This window comes from Dasypus novemcinctus, chromosome 16, assembly GCF_030445035.2.
Source record: "Dasypus novemcinctus isolate mDasNov1 chromosome 16, mDasNov1.1.hap2, whole genome shotgun sequence".
NCBI classification, from domain to species: Eukaryota; Metazoa; Chordata; class Mammalia; order Cingulata; family Dasypodidae; genus Dasypus; species Dasypus novemcinctus.
In genome coordinates, this window is record NC_080688.1 from 62,623,642 (window position 1) to 62,630,435 (window position 6,794).

The window sequence follows — 6,794 nt, forward strand, 5'->3', positions numbered from 1 at the left end:
AGCATGAGCGGTCGGAGAATTCACGCAGCTGATCTGCTCCAGTGGACATCTGGGCTGTTTTATTTATTTGTTGGTCCTTTTGTATGCAGCCTTCTGTGGTAGGTTAGGTGGTCACCTCCCTGGACATGGGACACGCATGCACTTGCACAAGGCTGACGTGGTCATTTGGACAGTAAGCTGAAACCCATGTCATTTCAGATGTCGGGGTGCGGTAGGCAGAATATAAACCTCAAGCTCTGGTGTTTGGGATTGGCACCCCCACCCTATCACCTCCTGGAGCGTTGCCCATTGACAGCATACGGGCACATAGCTTCTGGAATCATGCTCGCTCCTCCCCAGCACCTCTTCCTCCAGGGGCTGTGGGCAGGAGGGGCTGCTGCAGAGGTCAGGGGTGGGCTCCAGACTCACTGCCCCTGAAGAGGAGTGATTGGGGGAAGCAGTGGCAAGCCCAGATGCCTTTGAGCCAAAAAGAGAGAGCGAGGTTCACTCCCTCCAAGGAGCCTCTGCCGTGGACTCGGGCCCCCAGGAGTGGGAGGGGTCCCCCGTGCTCACTGCAGGTCTGCCTCCCTTCCTCCTTGCCCCCTCCCCTGCCTTTCCAGGCCACCCTGCCCTCTTGCCTCTGGACATCACTGCCTTTGCCTGGTGGGTGACCCGCCCTCCACAGGGGGCCCCGCGGGAATGGTGCTGATGTGGGGGGGTGCCACACTGCCTGGCCGTGCTTGTACGGAGTGGCCGGTCCACACGTGGTTCCTGAGCCCCCGCTTGCTCCGGCCCCTCCCTGGGTTTCCTGCCGGCTGCCGGCCCAGCCTCCCCTTCTGCTCCACCCTGGAGCCTTGCTCTCCTGCTTGCCTCGAGGTGGCCCCTGGAGTCGCGCACGGCCCCCACGCTGCCAGCCCGGGTGACACTGTCCCTGCGGCAGGACCCCTGGACAGCAGGCCTCATGCTGCTCTCTGGGGTCAGCGTGGGAAGGGGCCCTGTGCCATGCTGTCCTGGGCCCCGCCCCTTGAGCCTGCTCACCCTCCCCGTCCCCTTTCCCAGCCCCACTCCTGGCCTTGGACGTGGCTCATTTCTCAGCTACAGAGCCAGCCACGTCAGACCCTGGCAGGGGGTAATTTGGTTGCCCCTGGTAAGTGAAAGGATTATCCTCAGTGTTGATTGTCCTTTTTTGTAATCCTCCTGCTGTTCTGTTCTGTTGTGCCGTGCAACATTTTGCTACATAGACTATTTTATAGCAGAAAGCTAGAAGAATATTTATTATGAATATTAAAGCAATAGTGCATCAATGGAAAAGGCGAGACATTAGGAATTGTGTAAACGCTTAGATTCACTTTTGGTGGATTTTTTGTACTTTATTTATAACTAATAAAAATGAACTGCATTGCTAACTACACCCCACTGGTGCAGAGCCTTTATTTCTGTGAATACCTGGGATGTCCTAAGGCAGCCTCTAGTTTCCCTCCGTCTGTCCAACAATAGCTATCTACGGCCCGGCCATTTTCCTCATCTCTTCTGGCTTTTCCACCAATTTCCCTTTTCTCTCTTTTGCTCTCTCTCTCTACTGCTCTCTGTCTCTCTCTCTCTCTTTTGGTCTCATCTATGTATCTTTTCCTTTTTGTTGTTGTTCTGAATCTCTCAAAGAATCTGTCCTGTGTCTATAGTTGAATTGGCTTGTTTCCTAAGCATTAGTTATGAATCTTAAAGAAGAAAGTTCCCAAATTTGATTAATTTTCAAATATGTGACTCAGTCTTGTGCGTTTCAACTGGAAGCAGTGCTTTCGTGTTTTTCTCTCTACAGGAGAAGAGGAACCTGATGTTCAGTAGTTAGTGTGGATTTCTTATTTCTTTGAAAGAGCCCAAACTCAGATTCTGTTTGCATTTTCTGGTGTGTTCTCAGGAAAGCATGGGCTCAGTGAACTGAAGAGTGGCCTTCTTTCATAAACTATAAACGGGACCTGGATTACTGGACTTGTAAATACCTAGCTCTTGTTCGAGTGAGATCATCCCAAACGCTGTCCCTTGTCTTCCGTGTAGCTCCATTGCTACGTACCTGGGTTTCCTCGTCCCTGCCCTACCACTAAGCACTCGTGTGAACGTGAGCAAAACACTTCCCTACCCTTGTTTTCCCAACTGTGAAAATGTGGATGGGAGACTGGGCTCCTTCCAGCTCCCGAATCCCCCAGATCTCTATCTGCAGGCCCCGCCTCCCCTGATTATCTAGTTAATCGGTTTATACTTGGAAACGGAGGTCACACTGGGAGGAAGAGGCTGCGTGGCTCTAGTGGAGAACGGCTCTCTTCTCCTGGGTTTAGTGTCCACCCAGCTCCTGGGTTTAGTGTCCACCCAGCACCTGAGGAAACAGGCAGGTTTCCAAATCCCACCGGGGGCCGAGGAGCAAAGAGGATTCTCAGAAAAATCCAGGCCCACCTCTGTGCAGGTCCCATGACTCAGGGTGCTCTAAAGAGGCCCCAGGTTCAGAAGTAGCCAGGCCGTCCTCACCCACGGGCCTCCTGGGCAGCTCCCAGCTGGTGCTTTTCTCCCCAGCACCCTCCAGTCCCCCGAAACCCCTGCCATTCCTGGCAGTAGAAAAGAAGAACCTTTTCTTGCCAGGGCATTTCCCTTTCCCCACGCTCTGGGCCTCAGCTACGCACCCTATCCTGGAGCAGATAGCGCGTAACAATCCTGCCCTGCGCTTGCCCTGCGCTTGCTGAGCTGCCTTGTGTCCTGACATGCCCCCTCTCCCCCACAACCAGAACAGCTCCTCTTTAGTCTGTTTTAGATATTGTGCTGCCAGCAAGCATTTCTTTAGGAGAGCATTTCATGTCACCTGTTAGCTGTGTGATTTTGGGCAAGTTACTTAAACTCTCTGTGCTTCAATTTCTTCACTTATAGAATGGGGTTAATAGTAGCATCTGTCTCATGTCTAGGTGGATTAAATGAGCTAACACATACAACACACTAAATACGTGTCTGGAATACAGCAGGCACAGTATAAATATTGGCTAGCAGGGTGAGGAGAGGAGCGGGTCTGTTCTTAAAATCCCTGCCGTTTGTAGTCCAGCTCCTCCGTCCTCTTGTTCTCCCCTCCCTCCCCTCGACCTAGGGTGTCTCTCAGGCCCCCTGAAGGTCTCCCCACCTCGGGGCATTGCCATTAGCCACGGCCTGCCCAGCAAACTGAGACCCGTGGAATGGCTGCCTGGTGGCCCTCTTTGCCACATCAGCTGGAGAATCTAGAAGAAAAGCCACCTTCAGGCCCCTGGACCCGAAGTACAGACCCAGCATCCCTCGGGGGGCTCAGAGGCCCCCGCCCCTCCCCCACCCCTTAGGTGCCCCTCCCTGACTCAACTCTGCCCCTTTGGCCTGTTCATTTAGGGCTGGGATGCTCTCTCCTCCCTCGACAGCCAGTCACTCTCCAGGCCCTTCTGTCCCAAACCTCCTTCCTTCCCACCAGCTCTCTTTATCCCAGGCCAGAATCCCTCAGTCCTAACCTGAACCCCCTTATTTTTTCTTTGCTCGGGGTATTGGGGTGTTTGTGTAGCGACGTCTCTTGCCATCCTTCCCAAAGAGGCTGGGGGCAGCAGGAATACCTGTCCAGGATGGAGGTACCAGGGTTCCTCAGGAAGTGGGGCGCCCCTGGCCCAACCTGAGCTCATCCACTCAGACCCCGCGAGGGCTGTGTCTGGATTGGGCTGGTTTACTTTTAGCAAAATCTTGGAAGAAGAGGGTTATTCCGAGAAGGCTTATTATGTTTAATCTACCTCAGAGCAAGTGTTTTTTTTTAAAGCTTTGTTGCAACAGTTTGTATGCAAATAGCTTGCCCTAATTGTGAACCGGTCTTATCCTTCCTTTAAAGTAGACCCCCAGGGATATTTATTTGAAAATAGTTTGTTAGCAGTTACTCAAAAGTACTACAATTACGGTTCTCTCCAAATAAGCTTTAATATAGACTTTCCTCTGAATCAGGAGAGGAAAAGCCTGCGGCCCCAGAAGTCCTGCCACGTGAGGAGGGACTTCCAGCAATCTCAGCCCGCGCTCCCCAGGGGGGCTGGTGGAGTAAGGAGCTGCCTCTGGGACTGAGCCAGGGTAAGGGGGTGCTGGCGGGAGGCCATGCCTGCCCTGGCTTCCTTCGCCCGAGCCCTGGCTGAGGGCTCCCCCGCAGCAGGGACGCGGAGCCCTTCCACCTCCACCTCCCACCAGTGACCCCCGACAGGGGCCACAAGGCGAGCCGGCTCCAGCGGGAGCCTGCTAAGGCAAGGGGGCGTCCACTCTCCCCGCGGCCGGCTGTTGGGTGTCGGGCTTGGCATCAGGAGCTGGCGGAGTGACCTAGGGGCGGCAAGTGAGGCGCCCAGGAGGCTCCGGCTCTCGGGCGCCGCCCTGCTGGGCGTGAGCACCGGGGCCTCGCCGCCTCCGCTTGCAAACGCGGGATTCCCATGACCGGGGAAGAGTCAGCCTAAGGCACTGCAAGATCGGGAGCAGAGGGAGGCGCCTTCCTGGGGCTTCCTGTGGGCAGCGCCCCCTGGCTCGCGGTAGAGGTGGGGAGGGGAGCCGCCAGCCCCGGGGGGCAGCGATCCGGTGAGAGCGGAAGGCAGGAGTGACCGCCTTGTTGCACCCTCGTCCCCAGTGACCTGGTCAGCAGTTCTCCCCCTCCCCCCCAGTTTCACCTACAACCTCTGCACAGCCTGGGGGGCGGGGGCTGTCGGGCCCTGAACAATGTAACTCTCCAGGGAGCCTGCACCCCCTAGGGGAGGGCTGTACCCGGCCCAGTGAAGCAGGTCTCTCCTGTGAAATTGTGGAGATGGAGCCTGGCAGAGGTTGAGTCTGCAGGACCCATGGCCGCTTCTCACTGGCCTCCCTTCTCCCCCACGCCCTCAGTGCTGCTTCCGGCCAGGGGAACCCCGAGTGTGAAGGACGTCAGCAGCCCTTTGCCCCTGAGCTGTGTGACCCTGGGCAAGTCAGACGCCCTCTCTGACTCTTAGTTCCCATCCCTATAAAATAGGGAGGCTGGAGCAGTATGGGCCTCATAATGGTTCTGGTGGGGAAGGTGGAGTGAAAGACACTGTATAAAATGGGCTCTTAGGTCACTCTGTATTTCCATAAACAGAGATGACTGCCTTCTGGCTTCAGGGAGATCCCTTTTTTTTTTTTTCAGGAAATTTCTTTTTTAAAAATATTTATTTCGGTTCAAAGTGTGTAGGAGGCAGTTGCCCCTCAGGTCCCACCCCCACCTGGTGACTACCTGTGTACTTCCATATTGCCACAAATGGCCCGTTTGCTCGGAGAACCTGGCCAGAGACTTTGCACCCAGGCAGAGCAGCTCAGGGGAAGGTGGAGGAGAGGGTGAGCGGGCTGCTGACCCCCAGGTCCCCATTCCAGACTACGCCACCCCTAGCCCCGCCCTTCCGGTTGCTGGCTTCCAAGAATGCTGGCGGGAGGGGCGGTGCCTGGGGCCACTGCCCCTGCACCCTGGCCCGTCTGCAGAATCAAACAGCCCAGGAAATCATCTCCAGGGACTGATACTTGGGATCCCCTAGTCACATGGCTGGGATTTTAAGTTTTTTTAGGGCTGTGGAACAAATTACCGCCAACTGGGTGGCTTGAAGCAACAGAACTGTACTCTCTCAGCGTTGGAGGCCAGAAGCCCAAAACTCAGGTGCCGGGCAGGGTTGGTTTCCTCTGGCGCCTCCCTTCCAGCTCCGGGGAGCTGGCTCTGCACCTTGACTTGCAGCTGTACGCTCCCAGCCCGCCTCTGGCTTCCCGCTGCCGTCTCCTCTGGGTCGTTTGCTCTGTATCTTCTCCTCTTATAAAGACACTCGCCACGGGATTCAGGGCGCACCCTAATCCGATGGTCTCATCTCAAGATCCCTAATTTAATAACATCTACAAAAACCCTTTTCCCAAATATGGTCCCATGGCACGGGAGACACCTTTTTGGGGACCACCAGTCGCCCCACCGCAGGGCCCTACACATCCCCTAAAAGGAGGCCAGGAATGAGAAGCCCCTCCCATGCTCACAGAGTTTCAGCCTGCTTTTCAGGTCCCTAATCTTTTTTTTATTTAAGATTTTTATTTTATTTTTCTTCCCTTTCCCCTCATTGTCTGCTCTCTGTGTCCATTCGTTGTGTGTTCTTCTGCGTCCATTTGCATTATCTGGTGGCACTGGGAAAATGTCTCTTTCTTGTTGCATCATCTTGCTGCATCAGTTCTCCTTGTGTGTGGCGCCACTCCTGGGTGGGCTCCTCTTTTTTCACACAGGGCAGCTCTCCTTACTTACAGGGCACACTCCTTGTGTGGGGGCGCCCCCGTGTAGGGTAGGGAGTGCCCCTCCATGGCATCGCACTCGTTGCACGCAGCAGCACTGCACGTGGGCCAGCTCACCACATGGGTCAGGAGGCCCTGGGGCTCGAACCCTGGGCCCTCCGTATGATAGATGGACGCTCTATCAGTTGAGCCACATCCGCTCCCTCTAATCTTAAATATCAAGGGGCAGCTGAGGATGCTTGGAGGAAAGTGTCTAACGCTGAAGCCAGAGGTCAAATCAGCCCAGGAGCTCAGGGGAAACACACAGAGGAGAAGACAGACTTCAGAGCCCTGTAATGCAGGGGGGGCTCCAAAAGGGGGTGTCCAAAGTGGGGTACCAGGAGTAGGGGGGAGGAGGGATGAACAGTTTACTTTACGGTGACCACACTAAAGGCGTTTTCCAGCCTGTTGGAAAGATTGGGCTAAACATTAGTTACAGGTGTATTCAAGAAGGAAAAAGAGGCAATTATTAACCCAGGCAAAACTGGAAAGTCGTACCA